Source organism: Xiphophorus hellerii, chromosome 13 (genome assembly GCF_003331165.1).
Source record: "Xiphophorus hellerii strain 12219 chromosome 13, Xiphophorus_hellerii-4.1, whole genome shotgun sequence".
Lineage (NCBI taxonomy): Eukaryota > Metazoa > Chordata > Actinopteri > Cyprinodontiformes > Poeciliidae > Xiphophorus > Xiphophorus hellerii.
Window position 1 is genome coordinate 5991898 of NC_045684.1, and position 19533 is coordinate 6011430.

General features: G+C 37.5%; 1 protein-coding gene across 1 annotated transcript in view; it reads left to right on the plus strand.

The window, feature by feature from the left end:
• Positions 1 to 12558: 12558 nt before the first annotated feature.
• The window catches only part of LOC116731683 (glutamate receptor ionotropic, kainate 5-like), a 207830-nt gene continuing 200855 nt past the window's right edge, over positions 12559 to 19533 (plus strand). The window contains exon 1 of the mRNA XM_032581498.1: positions 12559 to 13229. The gene's annotated coding sequence lies outside the window, so the exon portion shown is untranslated. The remainder of the gene's footprint in view (positions 13230 to 19533) is intronic.

The window sequence follows — 19533 nt, forward strand, 5'->3', positions numbered from 1 at the left end:
CATCTATGGTCATGAGCTTTGGGTCATGACCGAAAGAACGAGATCGCGGATACAAGCGGCCGAAATGGGTTTTCTCCGTAGGGTGGCTGGGCTCTCCCTTAGAGATAGGGTGAGAAGCTCAGTCATCCGGGAGGGACTCAGAGTAGAGCCGCTGCTCCTTCACATCGAGAGGAGCCAGTTGAGGTGGCTCGGGCATCTGGTCAGGATGCCTCCTAGACGCCTCCCTGGTGAGGTGTTCCGGGCACGTCCCACCGGGAGGAGGCCCCGGGGAAGACCCAGGACACGCTGGAGGGACTATGTCTCTCGGCTGGCCTGGGAACGCCTCGGGATTCCCCCGGAGGAGCTAGAAGAAGTGGCTGGGGAGAGGGAAGTCTGGGCCTCCCTTCTGAAGCTGCTACCCCCGCGACCCGACCTCGGATAAGCGGAAGAAGATGGATGGATGGATGGATGGAACTGGTAAGTGTTGGTCATTATTTAATTTAGTTGGTCGTTCTTTGTCAGTTTTCAAAACCCCACATGTAGCAGTTGCAAGTTAAATGTAAATAAAACATGCATATTCAGTCAAGGTAAAACTATGTACCTGAAAAATTGCAATAACAAGGTATACAAATAAGAAATTAACAGTTTTATAAATTTTTTATGCGGTATTATTTAAATTTCCACTCTGTCTGTTTGAGTACCTGTTCTAACAGCGTGGAAATTTTAAAACATGTGTTCCTGGTTTTGCTACAGGAGCTTTCAGCATGACAGTGTGGATCTGGAGGAAGCTGTAATGCGGCTTAAAAATACCTCGTTCCCCTCTCTAATCAGTTTGTTCCAAATCTGCAGGCTTTAATACAATTTCATTGAACATTTCTTCAAATACTACAGTAGCCTATGGTTGTTAAATAGACAACCAACTGAAAACACAAAAAAAACAATTGTGAAAAACGTTATTATGGTTTAAAGTGTTTTTAAAAAAATTCTGCTTGCATGTAAAAGAAAGGTGGAAAAATGCTTCCTGAAAAACGTGTTTTTTTGTTAGCAGAATGTTAGTCTAGACAGGACCTTGGTCTTGCAGAACTTGCCTCTTGATGCAGAATTTTAACCTTCTGTTCTTTTTTGGCACTAGTGGCCTTTATTCACAGTTATCAGACAGGAAATGGGCAGAGAGAGAAGAGAGAAAGACATGAAGGCTGGGAATTGAACCCAGGAAGGACGCATCAAGGACTGTAGGCTCTGTATAAGGTGTGACCTCTAACCTGCTGTTCTGAGGCATCTATTTGCTCCTTGCTCACTCTGTCAACATTTAATTGTTTGTGAAAGAGAATAAGCAGTGTCATATTTACCCATTTCTGTTTCTAAATTTCTCCAAGCTTATACAAAAAAATTGCACTTTTTACTTTTTCATTCATTCGTCATTGAACGACTTCATAATAAAGAACCTGGTGCATCCTGATGTTTCTTGTCCCTACTCACACATAACATGCCGTTATCAGCTCAGTGTGAGTCAAAAGCAGAATATAATGGCCATGATGGTAAGCGCTGCCAAATGACTGACATTAGAGGCCCTCCACACTCTTTTATCTAAATTGAATTTTGAGGCCAAAATGTAACTGTTCATTCATTTCATCACATCTGCATTACACTGTCGCAGGTAAACTGATGCTATTATCAAGGGATACTGTGTTATCTCAGACACTCTAACAATTTGTGATTTATGTTTTCCACCGTAAAATAAAACTGCAGGGACATATCAAATAAATATTTCATGCTTTCTCAAAGCCTTTCATAAACGAGTAGAGAGAGCTATTGGGTGCAGAAGCATTCCCCTCACTTGGAGAAACACAGCTTTTAAACCATAGTTATGTTGTGGTTACTACTATACCTTGGAGTTGCACAATATCTGAGGGAAATGTAAATGTAAAACATGTTATTATATATTTTTGGGGGGATTGACTTTATTGCTGGCTTAAAAAGACTTTGTGTTCTTAAAAAAAGATGGAATATCTGCCATCTTCTGGTAAACCTTAATCATCTGTTTGGTCAACGGACATGATACGCTTTATCGATCCAAATCTATTAGCCTCATAAATGCACAATGACATTAAAAGCTTAATTACAGTATTTGTCACCATTGAATTCCTGCTTGTGCTTGACTGTAATGCCCTTGCCACAAGGTGATAGCTGCCAGCCAAAGATCACTTGGTGCACATTTTCCAGAAAAATATGTTTGGCTTCATCAGCATATGTCACCAGACTCGTATCTCTGTTTTGCCTGCTCCATTAAGCTATTTTTAAGTAAAGTATCCTGGATATTCAGGTGCACATACATTTTCATTTATCTGTCAGTTGGAGCACTGCTCAGCACAGCAAGTAGCTGATTCTGCTCAGCACAAAGTGACCCCTGAGCAGACACCTGAGCATGCATCCCAAAGTTTTATCACCCCAAAGCCTGCTGTTTAGACAAACCCATCCGGTTTGCATGCATTGACGGTAGACAATACCTTCAATACCTGTTCCAAACATGTGTTGATTTCTGCAGTAACACAATCTGTTTTGTATTTTGTTTAAAAACTTCAAGATAAGCAAAAGTTTTCTAATGAAATGTGCTCATAGATAAAGATTATTAATCCCTGGACCAAAAGCCAAAGCACCACAGGTAGATGGTTTTAGCTGCAATGACAACGCACTGTGATGTATGTCTTTGTCATTAATGACCTTTTCTCTCCACAGTACAGAAGAAAGAAGTGTGATGAGTCAGGCAAAATCTTTTTGAGGAGCTCAAGGTGAGTTATTTAAAACCAGAGAAGAAATCCTGTCGAAATAAACCTTCAGCCAATGAGATGTTCCCTGTCTATCCTACCAGTCATTTATCCAATTACTGTAGTTCAACTTCAATTGGTTGCTTTCCCTGAAAGACTGCAACCAGTTTCTGATGAACCACCCAGTCTTTATTCAAGAATTACTTCTCCAGCTTACTCGCACCTGCATGTTTTCTTGCGTTCCTCTTGTGATGTATACTTTTGGGGAAACTTTAGTTTTTGAATTTCCTTTAATAAGTGAAACTGTTTATTTTGTACCTGCCTACCTCCTCCCTGCATTTGGGTCCTTCTCTCCATTATAATATGACAGTAGCATAGGAGCTACAGATGATGTTACTATCTTAATAATAGCAGTAATTGTACCCTCAATAGTATTCAAATGATTAACAATTGTTTGGACTATTGCAGCTACAAAACTGTAACATGAAGTCTGTTATTATTAAACGTAACACTAGAAAAACAGCTTGCACGTTGCAAAACCAGGTTGCAACAGTTTTGTCATGTTACAATCAAAAACATTTGCCTCTTTTGTTGGAATTTTTTTTTTTTCACATAACAGACCAGCACAAAGTAAAACAAAATTGTAAGGGGGAAGGTGACTGAAACATGACTTTCTTCTTTTTGTCTCAAAAAAAGACAAAAACACAACACATGTAGTGTGGATACGTACCCACCCATTGAAGTCAATATCTAATAGAACTGCAATTACTACTACAATTCTTTTAGAGTATGTGTCTGCCAGTTCTGCACATTTAAAGAATGTTTTACACATTTTTGCTTGTGAAGTAACTAAAAGATAGTTTGGAGCATTCACTTTCATTCATTGCCACAGATTCACACAAATACAATGTATTGACCTCCAAAGGTTGTTCCCAATCCTGTCAGGAGAGACACTCCTATTTTTAGCTCTATTTTTTTTTTGACTGAATGAAGAGTCAGTTTAACTCACGCAAAACCAGACTGAAAAAAGTACAAACACGTTATTTATTAAAACTGTTTATTGAAATTCAATATTTGTTCATGACAACCTGAGCCCTGTTCTTTTCAAGGGTCTAGGTAATTAAGTTCATAATTTGCAGGCATTTTCTTCCTGCTGTGACATGTCAAAATGTGAAAGAAGCTAATTATAGCAGTCACCAGTAAATGAGCCACAGCCCAGCACATTAAGGCAAGGGCACTGAGGCTTCAGTCAGTGTTTGCGGTTCATTTTCTCACAACAGCATTTTAAAAACAAAAGACTTTTTGCTTTCTTAAACATTTTCAACATGACTGACATTATTGTAATTCAGCCACATTTTTTTATTTATGTTTCATTTATTTGTTTGCACAATAAACCAGATATGTTGTTTTTGGGGAAAAAAACAACATATCTGGCTTTGGGTTGCAATATTTTCCCCTTGTACAAGAAGCTTCTCTTTGATTTTTCTGCTACAAAGATGAGTTTTACTGCAGTGATTAATTATGATTTGTTAAGAAACAAGTTCCATGCAGCAAACATCTATTTAAGGATTTGGGAGGCATCAGTTTTAAGTAAATCTGATTAGCCTGTCTATTGATGAGCTGAATTACCAAGGTCTTACGGCTCAATTTCAAGATACATATTGTGAGAAATAGATATATTTTCTTAACATCCATTTTTTTGTGTTTGTGACATCTTGTGGGGAAAGAATGAAAACAATAAAACAAATGTAAATAAAAGTTTGATCTTATAGCAGGTTCATTTGTGTACTTATTACATGTATGTGTAGAATCACATTAATCTTCATTCCTTTAGACCCTCATCTTGTTTTCCCTTCAACCCCCCCTCCATCTTTTGCCACCTCCCGTTCATTTTCCACTCTTCTCTCATATCCTTCTCCATCGTTTGTCCATTATTCACCTTGTTGCTTCTATCCTTTCCACGCCCTCTGTTTCTCTCACTCATCTTTCATCCTTCATTTATTCTCCGCCTCTTGTCCTCTTTTCCCCTTCTTATTCCTCATTTCCCACTTTTCCCTCCCTTTCTCCCATCCTCCACTCTTTCCTGTCTTTTTTTTCACCTTGTTGCCTTTCTCTCTCTTCCTCCTCTTTCCTCTCTTCTGCTTCTCCCTCCCGTTCCCTCGCTGGTTGGCACACTCACTCATTGATAGTGTAGGCGATGTGACCAGCATGCCGAGCGGCTGATCATTATTCTGCCAGCGAGCAGCTGGAGTCAGGGTGGAGTGTCAATTCACCTCCATCTCTCTCTCTCCTTCTCTCTCCTGTGTGAGCAGAGGGATCATGTGGCAACAGGATGACAGCAAGGGATGATGAAAACTACACTAGAGTGCCACTGAGATAACAAAATGGCACAAATAATGCAGCGTCAGTGAGTGTGACGTGCACTGGTTTGGAGTCGAGTTTAGTAATCGTTGAAGGGTCATTTTTGTTCTACGCAGCACAGAGAAACACCTGAGTAGGGCGTATTTCAGCTCAGTCTCCTCTGGTGTGTTTGGATTCTTGGTTTTTCTCTTAAATGTAGATTATCTTGTGTAAAATCTAAGATGATTCAAACGAGTTAGTCAATAATAATTTTCAATGTCTTCATTATTTGCAACATGTGCAGTTACGTAATAACCATTTTGATAACTTTTCATAAGTTGTTAATAGCTTTGCTTCATTGATTTAGTGTTGATCCATAAAGTCTTAAAAGTTGAAGTAAAAGCTTCAGGTGGTAATTGCATCTTGTTTGCCTGACTACATAATTGGATCATGTCAAATTTCACTGATAACCCATCACAGTATTACAGTCTTGAACTACAGTATTATTGTATTTGAGGTGCATATTTAGAAATATAACATCCTGCATTATGATTGTGATACTGTACTAAATGAAATGACAAAAAAAATCTACAACACGTATCTTGATGAGTTTTTAAGCAAATGTCAACAATTTCAAGAATTATTTTTGTCACTCTAATTGAACAGGGAACGATAAAGCTGTTCAGAAGTTTTGATTTTAGTTTTTCAAGTATAAATTGTAACGAAACTGAACTGTAGTGCGTATTGTTGTTTGTCTTGTGTGTCTCTGTTTTGGCTCTGTGATGGATTGGTGACCCATCAAGGTTTTGCCCTGCATCTCTCCCTCTGGCAACTGGGAAGGGCTCCAGCCTCACTTGTGACACTTAACAGGACAAAACTGGTTTGGAAAATGAAGGGATGGATATTGTGTCCTTTTCTATATTCAGCAACACTCATTATGGGACAAAAGAACATGTAAAGTCAATGTATGTAGAATAAATAAGATTCTTTACCACTTGAAGAATTTCAAGAATTTAGAATTTTTTTAGAATTCTAAAAATTTCCATTTTTTTTTTAGAATTTTGCTTACTGATTTTCCTCTTATTTAAGTGATTACTTGTGTTTTTACGTTTTGGAATATAGTAAAATAAAATAAAAAATAATACGTTTTCTACATGTTTGATGTTGAATGCCTTTTTTCTGTGTAAGCACCATTGTCTGCATCACACAGGAACGATTGTGCAACAAAAGCAAAGATTTACTCTCTTTTAGTAAGGAAAGAGAGTAAATAGCAGGCCACTGTCTACAGGAACAAAGATAAACTGAAGGTGAATACATTTTAATAAACACATAGCTTTTAAATCTAGTATAGAACTAGCACTGCTTTTGTTTATTGTTAATTAACACTAATATGTTTTGCAACCTTGATATTAAGCATGATTTTTCTTTGTAGTAGCCTAGCACACTGCATGATTGCATTAAAGAACCTTGATTAATGCCTCAAGGAGTGTGTCCATTAATGAAGAACCATCCATCTTACATGATCTGTTCAACCTACAGCTCTAATTCAGTCCTCTATTTACAAAAGGTGTAAGCCATACAAATGTAGTACACTTACTTACAAAAACAAAAACGAAACAAAGAAAATACTCTCCACTTATTCTCTATAATGAATAGTGTAAATGAAAGGGAAAGCTCATAATACCTATAAGAATTAAAGGGTGTGTCTTTATAAAATCCTTTAAGGTCCTGAGGAGCATGGCTTTTACTAAGATTTTGTAATCTTAGTACAAAATTAACATGTAAGTACTCATGTTGAAAAATAGGTTTTCACATTGTACAAAATGAGACCACATTAATAATTTCAACAATATTCTATTGTTATTTTGAAATATCTGCCCTTCAAGTCGACTGATATATGAACAAATCTGCCATGAGAAGTTTAGAAGACAGAAAGGCACAATAACCTGGCTGCAAAAGTGTGAAGATTAGAGTTCAAGCATGACAGAGATTTTAAGAGATCTGAGATGTTATTCTCTAGATATTTCATCACAGTGCGATCAATGTTGAGAATCTTTGGAAAGTAAAGTGGACAAATATAGTTGATGGAGGATTCCAATACAGTCAATGGGAGTAAGATGTAATGCTTTCTGCTTTGGTTGTAATATGTGGTTTTATTGGGCTGTTATTTTTGTCACTACCAATTTTCTAAAAATTTGTTTATTCTGTATTTTATAATCACTTACTCCTTTTTATTTCTTTTCTTTTCCACCCACTCCGTTTTTTATTTTACTATTTAATTTCAGTATTTGGTTTCGTTAGATCATTCTGCATCCTCTTAGATTCCTCTGAGTTCATTTCTGTGTTAATTAGTAACTTTTCCTCAGTTCCTGAGTTTAATTTATCACCCAGCTGCTCTGCATTCCCTCCACTGGTTCTAATGTCACTCAATTACCTTTCCAGCAGCTAAAGTCCAATGTGTTTCATTGACTCCACGTAAGATTCTTCCCTGGTTCTTTCAGTTTCTTTTGTGTTCCTCTTTTGCCTGTTCTTTGTTTGTTTTCTAAGTTTATAATTTAATAAATCATTACTGTCAAGTAGAATTCCTGTCTACCTGTCTGCACACAAGTCCCAGTACACTATGCAGAAACTGAATCACAAAGAGGGTGTGCACACTTTTCAAACCATTTTATTGCACCTTTTGTTCTTCAGTTAACCTGTGCAGGTTAAATGGCACATGAAATTTTGGGGGAACGAATTTTTAAAAGACTTACTATGATCAGCTTTTATCCAACACAAAACCTCTTGTATAATAACCAGAGTTTTGCGTACAGCTTTGAGAACCACTGTGTCAAAGAAATTTGGAAATAGAAATGTTATAGCACACATCCGAAGGATTGAAGAGAGCAGAAGCCTCCGCAGCTTTGACCTGCAGTGCTGACTCCAGGGGGTGGTGTGGATAGCCAGAATTTACAAATTACACTTTGGTTCATGGCTGTATTTTTACAGATTAAATCTTTTGGCATCTAAAATAAATCAGTATGCTCTTCCACAATCCAAGCCTTCCCCTTTAAAACCTGTTAGATATATATATATTTTTTTTAAGTTAGCCTTCTAGACTGATCATAGCTGCAGTGCCAGGGACCAAGCCTGTAAAAAGTCTTGGCTCTATGCTCTTCACCAATTTGTCCAGGCTGTGATTTCTCAGCAGAGATTTTTACTGAATATAATTAATAATAATTACTGAAATAATTATGTGGAATGTTAGATTTTTATGTTGTGGTCATAGGAAAGTCCAAAAGTGGCATGTTGGTTTGAATAGGTTTGTTAGAATATAAATAGCTATATTCTAAATTCATACTTCTACTAATTAAACACTTCAGTTTGTTTATATGGCACTGATTCAGAACAGATGTAATTTCAGGGCACTTAACAAGACACATTTATGAGCAGAAATACACAAATCAGTCCATTTATATAGACAAATAAAAATTCAACTACATTCATTACTTATCCTAATTATAATGCTTGGGTATCCAGTTGGATCAAAAAAAATTTTCTATCAAGTTAGTTTCAGAACAAGCATGGGGTAACAGTGGAAGGAAACAATTCCCTTTTAACCTCCAGGAGGACACAATTTAGTCCCATGACTGGGATTTGAAAAGACAGCTTAAAAAAAACACATAATTTTTTTTTTCATTAAAGAGTACATGCAGTGAAGCACAAAATTCTTAGGCCTCTGACAGATTTTCATTTTTGTCAGGAAATGTAAATAGGGAGATAGGTATGTAGATAGTGTTTATTCACACTGCGATTGGCCTAGGCCATATTGTGTAGGACTAATTAATTCATGCTAATTAATTAACTGGCATTGATTAATTAGCATTAATTGATGCTAATTAATGCTGCAGCCAGCACTTTCCTTGTTGTTATACTGAGCCACCAAATGTGGCATCATCTGTCAGCCAAATTGAGAGTCAACATCCATAACCAATTCTTCAAACCAAACCTTACTTCTTAAACATTCATATTCACAGTGACATGTGATATCACTGCATTGGTTTCAGTTTTTTATTGGCTTCAGTTCATTCTTATTTGTTCATTTTGCAGTCATCTTTTCCCTGTAGTTAGTTTTCCTTCTTCTTTTCATATTTACTTGATAGTTTAGTCAAATGTTAACTCAGATAAAAAGTTTCTTGTAAAGCATTTTGTGAATAAATAATTAAGGAGAGAAATGGTTTGTGTTTATTCAGTCTTTATTAGTGCTTTCTGCTTGAAAGCGCTTATGTGGATTCTGCTCTTCATCTGTTGTTGTATAAAACCACATCTCACCAGGCAGGCATGTTCTTTAAATGAACAGTAGGTCATAATTCTGTTTAATAATCCATATTAAACTTTGCAGATCTCTGCAAGAAAAGTTTCCACCTGTCTCTATTCACTCCAAACATTAAGTAATTGACAAAGACATACAGGTCTTTATTTGTTTGCTTCTCCTTGTAAAAACTCTCTTTTCAGTTTCTTTAAATGCTTAAACTCCTGATGATTAGCCTCATTGGAAATTAGTTTACACGTATACACAATGCTGAACAACAATGAATCAGCAAACATGGGAATGTCAAACCGAAACATTTTCTTCAGATATTTTGCTCATAAAGGATTGTGTAGGTAGTGCTGTGTAGGGATGGTGTGTTCTGTACACTGTTGACCCAAGGGAGCCCTTTGTTTAGAAAAAAAAGGTGCAGAACACAGCAGAGATAGATGAGGACAGAGCGAGATAATGCAGTGAGACAGATGCAGTGTAAGCACAGAAGGAGGGGTAAGGCAAGAAGAAAACAATGAGAGAAAAAGCAGTTGGAAAGGACTCTGGCTGGAACAATATACAGCTAACAAACAGAGGAAAACTCTGTTTAAGACCCACACATCTGTTATACAAAATGAAGAACCTCTTTATTTCCACTTGGCATGTTTTCCTCAAATTTGTCTGTTGAGTTTATGGGATCACTCCAGGTTTACACTCCTCACCTTTATCATCAAGATAGAGCAGAAAAAGATCCCTGAAGGTGTCTAAAAAGGACTTTTAAATGATTTGGTTTAGATGATCTCTAAGCAACACAGACATATATGGATGTGTCAGTTGTAAAATGGCTCCTTTTTATATCTAATGTTCTGCTGGCCAAAAAAAGTCCCCAACAAAAATAAAGGTCACACACTCTAATATTTTGTTGGATCACCTTTACAGCATGCATTCACTGGGGCATTGTTTCTACAAGCTTCTGCAATGTCAAAATAATTATTTTCATCCAGTGTTGCATTAATTTTTCACCGAGATTTGGTATTGATGATGGGAGCATCCAACCTTCTCCAGGATAACCCAAAGGTTCTCAGAGGGGTTAAGATCCAGTATAGATGTGAAAATGTTTTCTCAGGCTCTGGGAACTACTCTTTCACAATCTGAACCTGATGACTCCTGCCATTGTCATCCTTGAAAATGCCCCCGGCATCAGGGAAGAAAAAATAATAATTTATGGAATAACTTTGTCATTCAGTATATTCCAGTTGTCAGCTGACTCCTTCTTTGGGCACATAATGTTGCTGAACCTTAAGTCCATATCACAGCACTGCCTCCTCAGCCTTCTACAGGAGCTCTGCCTATTTTACTAGCTTAATATTCTCAACAATCTGGAACAGGGTAAATCTGGACACATCAAATCACATGACCTTGATTATTTCATTTTCAAATCATGTTCCCTTGCTTTTTTCTGACCACATTTCTTCCTCAAAGACAATGCTTCCTGATTTTCTACTCATCCACTACTCAACGGCATAATTGTTTTACCTTTGATTACTGAACATAGATAAACATCTGTTTCATGGTTTCTTTGGCTTAGCCAGTGTTTCAACCAAGGGAAATCAACTAAGAATTGGCCTGTGTTCCTTTTCTGTAATAAGTCTAAACAAATATAGCTTGTAAATTTAAACAAAGTGATACACAACTGACAGATGACATTATCGTTTGTTTAAATAGAATTTAAACAATTGGCTGTAATTTTTGGATTACATCCAACATTTAAAGTCACTCTAAATTCATATGTTTTGTCTGGGTGTAATGAGGGACTCAGACCTGAAACTTTAAAGACACATAAAAACAATTACAAAGTCATACTTCAATAACATGGAGAACATTTCCAGGATAAGAGGTTCTAATGTGGCAGAAAAATCTTGAGAAACACATCCATGCGTTAGTAGAATGGATTTCTGCAACAGTGTCATCACAAGCCTGCCAACAAAGTCTAAGAGGACACCAGGAGCTGACCCAGATTGCTGCTGTTTGTATTCTGACTAAAACCAGGAAGAGAGCACATCCCCCCAGTTCAAAGATTTTTAAACTCAAATGTGCCTGATGAAGATGAGACGAGGCCCAGCAGCCGGGCAGCACACCGCTAGAGTCAGGAGGCCTGTGGAGAGCCACTGAAAGGAGGAAAGAGACAACGTTATACTCTGCTCTGGTTCCACAGCACCACACCCTCCACAGAAAAGATGCAATAAGAGCAGACAGACCCCAACACACATTACCCACCACACAAGGCCTCGGCCCGTAACATGTTCCACACTCTTAACATAAGTATAACAAAGTTACACTTTCCATATTATATTCACTTGTCCTTTAAGATTCACATAGGTTAAACTGCATCTCTTTCATTTATGGGGACGTGTAAAATAAATCTAACCGTTTGCATTCTGAAAATACAGTGTCTTCCATTACTGCCACCCAGTGGTCTGTTTGTTCCTTCGTATTGTCACCTCCAAGAGAGTTTGATATGCTCATTTGGCTTTAGGTTGTCTGAAAAATCCTGTAGTGTGTGATCCAGCAGTTGCCACAGGTGTTAAGTCTGGTGGGAACAACTAATCTTTTCAAAATCTGTGATAACTGTCAAAGTAGAGAAGTGTGTAGTGAACTGAGTTACTCAAATAAATAAAATTTTCAATAGCGGTCTAGTTTATTAAATACCAAAACAGAGCCTCAGGGTGCCCCAACTGTTAGATCAGTACAATCTGAAGCTGTGGCCTTCAGGTGAATCTAAACTGTGGTTTGTGGATTTTCATGTTTCACTGGATTGCTCTGGATCAAACCTAACTTAACCAACTGTTCTGTTATAAATGTACTTCCTTTAGTACGTCAGCACTTTTTTCACTTTCAAAATGTTTTCAGTTACAGCATGCAGTAAGTTGCTATTTGTACAATTTGCACTCTACTACAACATCAAGCATTTGACTGTGTGGAGCAAAAGAAATTGCATATTGTTATTGTAATGGTTATTTATACTCTATATTCTGATTTTACATTTTTAACTTACTGAAGGAAATCTGATGGTCCAAAACCATTTTCCACTTGTTAATGCAGTGTTGGCAGTGAAAGAGAAGTCACGGGAGATGTGAGACTGAACTGTAGGAGGGGGCTGAGGAAGCATGGAAAGACATTCAGCAGCAGAGAGAGGAGAGGGAGGGATCTAAGCGCAGTCCAGCTTCTCTGCGCTGTGGAGCACTAGTCAGTCCGACAGTGAAGGACACAGAAAGAGGAGAGATTGTGCAGCAGTGCAGCGCAGGAATAATTAACTGAATTAAAATGGCAAAGAAGCAGGAGAAAAGCATTACCCTCTCATCTGTTTGACTGAATAGTTGGATAAAGCTGACAAGGAGGTACAACAGGAATAACAAGGAGGAGAGGGAGGAGGTGCCAGAGGTCCGTCCATGCTTATTTCTCCTCTCGCACCGTCCGCCTGAGGAGCTTTGCTGCTGATGGTGTCACTGCGACAGCGCTCAGTGAGGGAGCTGTGTGAGCGCGCTGGTGTGTCTGTTTAAATATCAACAGCTGAGAGTTCATCTATCAGGTGGATGTGGAGTAAATCTGGGATTTGTGAGCTGGAAGAGTTTCGTTCAGGTGTCAGTTGAACATTCCTCATTTTCCCTCCTCTTCCCTTTTTTCCTTTGGTGCATTCGTGTGTACGAGAAGCTTTGCCTGTTTGATCAGGAACTGCTGCTGCGCTCTGCTTCCCCCTTTCCTACCTTGTTTTTCTTCAGCCCTCTACCGGCTTTTTAGTAACTGTTCTGGGACTACAATTGGCGGTCTGGTTTGGTGGCTCCCCCACAGACAGAAAAAGCATATGGGTGAGTGTGTTAGCGTGTGTGTTAATTGGATGGGTGGTGGGGGTGTGTGCTGGGGAGATAGTACAGGGGTTTGCTCTTCTCCTGCTGTGTTCTTCTGATTTTACTAATTTTTTTCTCTTTAAATTACATTTTCATTACCTTTCTCTCTGTGGCTGAACTTGTAATTTCCCCTTTCTTATTTATCAGTCCATCACGTTGCTTCTACCCCAAACAATATCCAACCTTCATTTTCAGACAAACTATCTATTAGGCATGTTGTGCCCCTCATCACCAGTCTGTCACCTTTTTCGCTTTGTATCTTTCACCGCTTTGCAAATTTCTCATCTTCATCTCTTTCCTTCCCCACAACTGTCAGTCAGCTGCACCATCAGGTTAAACATACACATACAGATTTTCTTGCTTTTTGTGCACCACAACCAGAAAGTCCTCCATACTCTGATGCCTGTAGCTAAGAGGCAAAGGGCTCAACATAAAATCAACAGTCAGAGGTTTATCCCAGATAATCCTTGCATCCATCTCTCCATCCATCATTGTCCAGCCTCCTTACCTTCTCGAAGACACACACTCAGAAACACGGCAACACCTCTTCAACTTTGGACAGAGGCTTCTGACCCATCATTATCCCCTTTGCTTCTCAAATAAATGCTTTGATAGACATGGATATTGATGTGTGTGGAATCGGAAAAAACATAAAACTCCAGAGAGATGAGGTAGACAACATTTTTTTAAATAATCCATGTTTCTATTGAAGTATTTTTTTGTCCTGCTATAAAAATAATATTTCTTTATCATCAGCCAGCCAGACTAGCACTGCTTCATGCCAAATAAAACAGCACTTTCTGGCAAAGTCACAATGTAAAAATAGAAGAAAGAAAAAGCAATAATTTGGTATGAAAAGACCTCAGATCTCAGCCTGATCACTGCTTGCAGTTTGCTGTATCCACAGGGTTCCCACTTACAAACTGAAAAATCTTGTAATATTCAAGACATAAAGCTAATGTCATTGCTTTCAGTTCAGACAGTTTTTCCTGATAAGATGATAAAGGCATTTTAATGTTAAGGTTGAAATACTTAAGTGTGTTATGAAAAAAACAATATTCACACAGCAACAAGTTAGCCTCATGAAGAGAGCTGAAAATTAACTGTCAATCCTGTTGCCCCCTGCTCAGATGTAGAAACAAGGGTGGAAGTTGACTCATTCGCATGATAAATTATTCAACGCATGAACAGAGCTCATATCCTTAAAAACATCCCATGTGGTCCAATTTGCTGCCAAACTGTTTATTGTTTGGATGAGCAGGAAACAGATGCAGTGACTGCTAATGATTCTGTTGTGAGCCAAAATAGTTTCCATCATTTCTGAGCGGTCAACTGTTGAGTTAAAGTGAATTACCTGTATATGGCAGCTTCTGTAGATGAGTCTAAAGATAGCCAAATAAGCCTTCTTTAAATATCATTTTAATCTTTGATAGTAAAATGCAGTGACATAAAACAGGTGTTGTGCATAACTGGTGGTAGCATTGCAAATGAAGCTGCAGAAGAAAAACCCTGAAACGTCGTCAAAATCTGCACAAAAACTGGATGTTGTTCCATCTCATAATGAACCATTATTGTCAATTTTACAAAAAGATTTCAAAATAAAGAAAATATAGGAACATCAAACAACCTAAAATTGCTGCCCAGCTAAATGCATTCTAGTCTTTCTCACATAAAACCTTGTGAAATAAAGACAAAGCAGTGCATAGATGTTTTTATATTGCCCTTTTTATTTGCCTGACTAGTAATTACTGCTCTCAAATTCATTTTATACTATTTGGTACTGTTTTCAAGAGCTTTCTTTTTATTTCTAAGCAAAGTCTCTGCCTTGGCTCTACTCAAACTCCATAGTTTAAATAAGTCTGCAAGAGAGTGGGAATAGTTCCACATAGATCTGTTTTTAATTTAATATTATAATTTATGTAATGTAGTGGTTTTGAGCTAGATTTACCTTCTATTTTAGTAAAAAAATATATGTATATCTCACCCTTAAACTACAAGTAACTGCCTATATGTGGTGTCTACGTTTCAAGCCTCACCGATGATTGGAACATGTGACTCAAGACGAGGAGAAAAAGATCCCTGATTCAGCCTTAATGATAAGGTGAGGTTCTCTGCCATCCCGAGGGAGTTTGGAATAGAGCCACTTCACATCAAAGGATGTCAACAGCGGGGAATTGGACAACTAATCTGGATACCTCCCTTTGGGGGTTTTATGGACATGTCTGACTGACTGGGAGTCCGAAATTGATCCACAACTGACTGGAGGGACAATATACCTTCTGGTTAGCAAATGTTTAGGTATTCCCCAAAATGAGTGGAAGAGTGTCACTGTGGAAAGGAATGTTTGCACCTGGAGGTATTTTAAACAATTCAGTGAATGTATATCATAGTTTTAAATATATATTCAAAATACTAAGTCTCTACATATGATCAAATTAAATTAAAATGTTTTCTAGGAGCTGCAAACTCCTTGATATAAACGTTGAGAACTTCAGCTTGTTTGCGTTAAGACCGAGTATTTTGTGTGCCTTCTACTTTCATTATAATTACTCCCAACAAATGTTAGTAAGAAGACTGGCCTCACTATGTTGTCATTAATTTCCTTCCAAAATAGAACTTTATTGTACAAAATAAAAACCTAATGAAGGATACAAATATGTTGTAGAGTAATTAAATTTATTTATTATGTGTCACTACCACACAATTATACAACTGCTACCTAAATGTTGCAGAAATTGCCTGTACTGTTATTGAATTCAATGTTACATTGTGCATACACAGCATCTGCTACCGAGCATATACCCATGTCAGCATGCTAAATGCATGAAGTGTATCCAACTGATGGTAGATAATCAATTTTCTTCTAAAAATTTATTTAATATGGGGTCACACTTATAAACTGTTTTTGAACTCCTCACTTTTAGCCCAAGGTGGTCATGTGATATGTAAGCACAAAAAAACAGCAATAAAAAATTAGATGGACAGCATGGTAATGACAAAATTCTCAGTGGATAAAAAGAAAATCAAGCCTTTCCCAGTGCTGGATGCAGAATAAACTGCTCAGTCAGAAACAACCAGTCCCAGAAGGACGGTCTTAGTGCTGTGAATCATCCTTGTGTGTACGCTGCTCACACTCTCCCCCCTGCTCTCTGCTATGCTACAGCTTCCTGCCAATAGTACAGCCTGCCACATGCTCAGGCTAGTTAGCATGACCACCGATGTCTGTGGATAAACACTTTTCATGCAACAGTAAGTTGTTTCTCTACCATTAGCACATTGAGCATCACATACATGGTCATAATTGACAGCAATAAAACCGTCCTGCTGGCTCTGATTGGTTGTTTTTTACCATAAGCAGTGCATTTCTGCAGATTGCAAAAGAAGAATTGGGAGGAGGAGAAGCTTGATTTTTTTCACAGATTACCTGCCACATATATCACTTTCACAACATAGTGACAGTTTTAACAATTATGTAAAAACAAATTTTTTATATACAGCAGCTTTAACAGATCTTGTAGGACTTGATGTTTCATAAAATTTGATTTATTTCCTTCCATTCAAACCACACAAGATATGTATCTAAAAACAGATGTTTAGATACAGTGTCACAGCTACTTAAGTCCCACAATTCTCCATAGCTTGTAATTTCAGCCGACTTGCTTTTATTTATGAACCTAGGTAGCGGTTTCCTTTACTCAAAGATTGTTTATTTAAGAACAACCAACATCCCAGAAAAGTGGCAAGATACATAATAGCAAAAGTGAAGCAATTTAATTTTCTCAAACAGCTTTAAAGTGGTTGAGACTTTTAGCGTTATCTTCTAGAGTAAACTACATCAGTTTGTCACCATGGTTGTTGTTCTTTTCTTCCTCCTCTGTATAAATAACTGATAGTTTAGATTTGTACATAGTACTACACTGGAGTCTGTGAGAGAAGTATGAAATTGGCACAGGCCTCCATTCGAGGACATTCTTTGCTTTGATTATGTGTATTTTGTGTTGTTAACTGCTGCCAAGGGCATCCTCTAAGAAAAAGGCCTTGCCAAAGATGTTTCACAACCAAACCACATTGTATATAGTAGAATAACTCACTCTTCAATTTCTCCAAAAGTAGGCATTTACGGGAAGTTTCTTGGAGTAAAACCAATAAATCCACTTGAATGTACTGAAATGGCCTGCTCTAGAAAATAAACTCATTAACTGTTCTCAATTAGCCTTTAGGCATGGTTGGGTAATGGAACAGTGTATTGAAGTCCTTTATAATAAAAGACTATATTTCAGCCAGGATCAAAATTATAATAATTTCTGTTCTGTGTCTTTGTATTTGAGTGATAAGAAGCGGTGTGCTGTTACGACAGTCAAAGTAGTAAGACGTTATTATAGCAGATAGACAATCATATTTTGGTTAGTTTTCTGAGGTTTAATACATGCATGCTTTACTCCAGAGTGAGTTACCGAGCTGTTGTCACTGCGGGTGACAGTTGATGGAGTCGACTTTTGTTCTGTATGAGCATCAGTGGTGACAAGAGGCAGCAGGTGTGTGTTCAGTTCCAGTCTTGAAACTGTGTGGGGGATTTTTTTTTTTTTCTGTGTGTATAGATACACGCCATGAGCTGTATGTATTTGTTATTTTATGCATTTATGCATATATATTTAGTGCTAGACTTCAGGCAATGCAAAGAGGAAAATATTCAGTCCATTTCATACTGCTCCTGTGGGAATTTGCCACAACCTACACAGACACACACATCTGCGGCACTTTTTTTTCACAGTCAAATGCCCTGTGGCTCAACGAACGTGGAATTTGTAACACAGAAGCAGCAACTGTGCTTTCTCAGTATTACAATCAAGGCGTGACTTTAAGAGATCGATCTTTTGCTGTTACCAACACTTGGATCAAGACAAGCGATTTTGAACGATTGATTCGGTTTTGAATCACTGGACCCTTTTAGACAGTAACTACAATGATTAAAGTGGTCAACCAGCTGTCAGTTCTAAATTACATTGACTTAGGAACTGGTCCTTTTTAGTTCATTCTTTTTCCAACCGATTGCATACAGCTGGAACCATGAGTTCAAATCTATACTCTTGAGGTCTTTTTAGACCTATAATAAAGAGTGCTTTCAAACAATAAGACATTCACACAAATACTTAAGCTTGTAAATATATGGTCTAAGAATAGGTCACTGACAAACTGTAATTCCTCTAGATCCATAAAAAAGTCTTTATTCAGTTGGCTTGCATATACTAAGATGGATCATATATTGGCTTCTACACAGTAGTACGTGAATATGCAGATTCTATAAATTACATTTCAGGAACCTACTAGTTTTAAATTAGTTCAGAATAGTGAAATGATTCACTATTCATTTCACTATAGTTCAGAAATGATGATTTTGTGGAAATCATCATTTTGTTTTTTCTTTTATTCTGCAATTGTTTGCCCAGATGATATCGACTTAGCGAAGCCTTCGTTCAAATGTAATAACGTTAAAGAGCTGTTTGGAAATGAGCTGGCCATTTTGCATCACATCACCCCTAAGGAGACATTGCTGAGGTGTCATGGCGACTGTTTTCTTCAGCAAAGTCTCTTCCATGGCCTGGATTCAGTCACCACCGTGATAAAATGCTACACAGGCTGCTTATAGGTGATAGTTTATTACTTTTATCCTTTTCATTTCATCATTTTTGGTTCAGGGTCACGTTTTATTTTGTTCATACACAACTGTAAAATGTTTTTTATATGTTTTATATGATTTGCTGCTCTATGTTGTTCCATTATCTTTACAGGTTTTCTGCTCATACGTTGTTTTCCTAGCTATGATGGTGTCTAGTCACTATAAATGAAGCAGACTCCAAAGTTTAATCAGGATTTTCTTAATATAAAACTAAATTGATTTGATCAGTTATTATTTTTGTGCAAAAACTGAGAGTAAAATGGAAACATTTGGTAAAGCATCTAAAAAGTGTTAGGGTTTCAGGTTGTTTTGTAGTTTGATTTGATTCTAGTTTCTTTATTAGGTTGTGTTAGTTTCTTATTTTGGTTAGATCATCTTGATCCTGTTTTTCTTTGGTTCAGTCTGTTATTAGTGATTCTTGTTTTATATGTTTATTTCTTGTGTCTGGTTATTTTTAGTTACTCTGGTTTAATTATGTCTAGTTTTCTTTTCTGTTAGATTCATTCCCTAATCCCCTGTGTACATTCCCTCGCTCCTGTGCTACGTCCTCTTTCTCTTTCTTTCTCTCTCCTCAGTCTGCCTTTGCTC